The following is a 4,444-nucleotide window of genomic DNA, read 5'->3' on the forward strand; positions in this document are numbered from 1 at the left end:
TCACTGATAAGAGTTTTTTTTTTTTACTTTTCCTCATATATATCATGTACATATTTTGTTAATTTATATCTAAATATTTCATTTGGAGGGATCCTAATATAAATGATATTGTGTTTTTAAGTTCAAATTACACTTGTTCATTGCTGGTGTATAGAAAAGCAAAGGACTTTTGTATATTAACCTTGTACCCTCCAACCTTGCTATAGTTGGTTACTAGTTTTGAGAGCTTTTCTATCAATTCTTTTGGACTTTTTACATAAACAATCACATCATCTGCAATCAAGAACAGCTTTATTTCTTTTTCCCAATGTGCATATCTTTCTTTCTTTTCTTTTTTTTTTCTTACTGCATTAGTTAGAACCTGCAGTATAATCTTAAAAAGGAGTGATGGAGGAGTGCCTGGGTGGCTCAGTTGGTTAAGCATCTGACTTAGGCTCAGGTCATGATCTCATTGTTCACGAGTTCGAGCCCTGCATTGGGCTCTGCACTAACACTGCAGAGCCTGCTTGGGATTCTCTCTCTCCCTCTCTCTCTCTCTGCCCCTCTCCCACTTGTGCTCTCTCAAATAAAAATAAGAAATAAACTTAAAAAAAAGGAGTGATGGAGATGACATCTTTATCTTGTACTTGATCTTAATGGGGAGAGCTGGGTTTGTCACTATTATGATGCTAGCTGCAGGTGTTTTGTAAATATTCCTTGTCAAGTTGAGGTAGTTCCCCTCTCTCCCTAGTAAACTGAGAATTCTTATCACAAATGGCTGTTAGATTTTGTAAAATGTTTTTTCCCTGCATTTATTGATGTGATCATGTGACTTTTCTTCTTTTGCCTGTTGATATAATGAATCACATTAATTGATTTTTGAACGTTGAACCAGCCTAGCATATCTGGGATAAATCCCACATGGTATATAACTCTTATAGATATAGTCAGATTTTATTTGCTAATATTTTTTGAGAAATTTTGCATTGTGGTCATGAGAAATATTGATGTATAGTTTTCTTTTCTGATAATGACTTTTGGCCAATGACTTTTGGTCAATGTTGGCTCCATAGAATAAGTTAAAAACTATTCCCTCCATCCTCTGAAAGAGATCATGAGGAATTGATACAGTTTTATTCTTTAATGTTTCATAAAATTTACCAGTGAACCCATATGGGCCTCATGCTCTCTATTTTGGAAGGTTTTAATTATTGATCCAATTTCTTTAACAGATTTTGCTCAGATTGTTTATTTTTTCTTGGATGAGTTGTGGCAAATTGTGTCTTTCAAGGAATTGATTCAAGTCATCTAGGTTTTCAAATTTGTGGCATAGAGTTAGTTGTTCATAGTATTTATTACAATTTTCATGTTGAAAGGATCCATGGTGATCATCCTTTCAGTTCTGATATTAGTAATTTGTGTCCTCTCTTATTTTCTTAATTAGTCTGGCTAGAGGCTTATTGATTTTAGTGGTCTTTGCCAAGAACCACCTTTTGGTTTTATTGATATATATCAATACTGATATCCTGTTTTCAATTTTATTAATTTCTGCTCTAATTCTTATTATTTCTTTTCTTCTACTCACTTTGAATTTAATTTGTTCAACTTCTACTAGTTTAATAAAGTGTAAACCTAGATTATTGGTTTCAACTTTTTTCTAACATAGGCACTCAATGCTCTAAATTTCTCTCTAAGCATTGCTTTCACTGCATCCCACAACTTTTTTTTTTGGAGTTTTGGAGGTGTAAGTGAATTTTTATCAGAAAGGAAAGTTGTCAACTTAAAACGGCAGCAAATAAAAAATTAATAAGAAAACTTCCGGGGCGCCTGGGTGGCTCAGTCGGTTAAGCGTCCGACTTCCGCTCAGGTCACAATCTCACTGTCTGTGAGTTCGAGCCCCGCGTCGGGCTCTGTGCTGACTGCTCAGAGCCTGGAGCCTGTTTCAGATTCTGTGTCTCCCTTTCTCTCTGACCCTCCCCCGTTCATGCTTTGTCTCTCTCTGTCTCAAAAATAAATAAACGTTAAAAAATTTAAAAAAAAGAAAAAAAAAGAAAACTTCCTATGATCACAGATACACAAGACTTCCATCATATACAATAAGGGAGGCATTTCGATTTGTGACCCTCACCCCAGGAATGCCAAATGCTTTTCCTTTCAATCTAATACTTCTGGATTCCTACCAAAAAGGAATACAGTAAGGGCATGGAAAAGTTTCTTACTGAAAGGAAACCCCCCCAAAGAAGAGTAAGGAAGGGAATGTAGAAATTAAGAAGTCATGTAGAACACTTTTTAAATTGTAATGAACTACATTTTCATATCTTCACAGTAATACAAATCATGGTCACTTGCAGAACTGGTTCAGACTACTTAAATACCAGGTACATTTTTAGTCCTCTACATAAGTGTTTGGAAGTTACTTATGTTTGTATGAAATGAAGCTACTAATACATTTCTACAGCAGTAACTGCATACCAGGAATGCCAAGACAAACACAAATCAAGGAGCGGAGTTTTCCCAAAGCGGCAGTGTGAAAGGACTGTAAACAGTTGATTCCATACACATGAATGGGTTTCTTTGCTACAGTAAGTCCAAATGGAATAAGGAATGGAGATGTGTAAAAGGTTTCTTGAAGGGAAGAACAATGACACCTGTATGCGTTTAGTTTTCTGTCCCTTTGGCCACGTCACATTCTCCCCCTGTGCTGTCTGATGTTCATAATGTTAGGTGGTCTCTAAGCAACTGCATGACCAGGGTGCTATCTTTGTATAAGTCTTCACTCAGTATATCAAGTTGTACAATGGCCTCATCGAAAGCTGTTTTAGCCAGTGTGCAGGCAAGCTCTGGGTTATTAAGAATCTCATAGTACAGTAAAGTTATGAGCCAGCCCAGGTGGATTGGGTGTATGGGTTGTGTCTCTTTCTTGCTCATATCAAAAGCCTCTTGATAAGCTCCTTGGGGATTATCTATAGTTTGTTTTCCACCGTCACTACATGCAACTTTGGCAAGGAACCGCAAGTAGTCTCCCTTCATTTTCAAATAGAAGACCTTACTCTCTGGGTTAGTTGCATTGGCTATTAAATACTTACCCAGCACCATGGTGTAGGTGGACCTCAGTTCAGATTCCACTTTCTCCCAATAGACCTTATTCAGCTACAACTGTTTGTCAGAGGTGTTTGTCATGAGGTTTTCTGCTTCATGCTCCAGATGACCTTCGGGATGGCCCTGCCGCCCGGACCACGTTCTCGAAGAGCATGTTGCACTGCTCTCTGGACAGCTTGGCTCCCTGCTCCATCACGGCCTTCATGCAGGTGGTCATGTCATCGTAGTGCTCAGCCTCCTGGGCCACCTTTGCTTTCTGGATCAGCTCTGTTTTCTTCATGCGGACAGGGAGAGGAGAGCAAGGGCGAGCATCAACATAGATTGGCCTGAGGTGGGTCCGCAGAGGGCCTTCCCGTCTCCACTGCCTTAGCTGTGGTGCGACTCTTACCACTCTGATTGGCTTTTAACTTCTTAGCCCAGCACCCTCCCGTCTCTTGCGTCCCACAGATTTTGCTACATTGTATTTTTGTTTTCATTTAGTTCAAAATATTTTTAAATTTCTCTTGAGATCTGTTCTCTGACCCATGTGTTATTTGATAATGTGTTCTTTAATCTTTAAGTATCTGGGGATTTTCCAGTTATCCTTCTGTTATTGATTTGAAGTTTAATCCCGCTGTGGTCTGAGAGCTAACACTATACGATTGTTATTCATTTGGATTTGTTAAGGTGTGCTTTATAGATCAAAATGTGCTCTATCTTGGTGAATATTCCATGGGAACTTGAGAAGAATGAGTATTCTGTTGTTGGATGAAGTAGTCCATAGATATCCATTATATCCAGTTGATTGGTACATGTTGTTGAGCTCAGCTATGTCCTTAACTGATTTTCTGCCCGCTAGATCTGTCCATTTATGATATAGAGGTGTTGAAGTCTCCTACTATGATAGTGGATTCATCCACTTAATGAGTATATATGTTAATGATTCTTATTAGTCTTCTGTACTTTTGACTCACAACTGTTTGTATAATGATGCATAATTATCTTACAGCTGACACTTCTAACTCCAAATATATGTGTAATAGATTAATATTTCAAGGTTTTATTTTGACATTTTATTTTTGTTATGGTAAAACTGAAGGTTTTTAAAAATTTAAAGTAAAAATTGAAAGTACCTTTTTTGGTAATTTACCTTGAGATTTCACCAGCAGAAAAAAAGGAAGGCCTTAGTTTCATTTTTCATACTTGCCATCTTTGATGTCACCAAATCTACTTATGAATGAGAACTACAAAGACAATCTCATGCCAAGACAATTCTTTGGCTCATATCATTCTACTTGGCATGGACCTTTAGTTCTTGTCACACATTTCCTATATTTATAAAGAATAACTGAAACTGTTTCCCTCTTCTTTTCTACCTATGCTTTGA

General features: G+C 37.4%; 1 pseudogene; it reads right to left on the reverse strand.

Moving 5' to 3' along the window:
- Positions 1 to 1,990: 1,990 nt before the first annotated feature.
- LOC101098794 lies at positions 1,991 to 4,071 on the reverse strand (annotated as a pseudogene).
- Between the last annotated feature and the right edge of the window lie 373 nt (positions 4,072 to 4,444).

This window comes from Felis catus, chromosome B2 (assembly GCF_018350175.1).
Source record: "Felis catus isolate Fca126 chromosome B2, F.catus_Fca126_mat1.0, whole genome shotgun sequence".
Taxonomy (NCBI): domain Eukaryota; kingdom Metazoa; phylum Chordata; class Mammalia; order Carnivora; family Felidae; genus Felis; species Felis catus.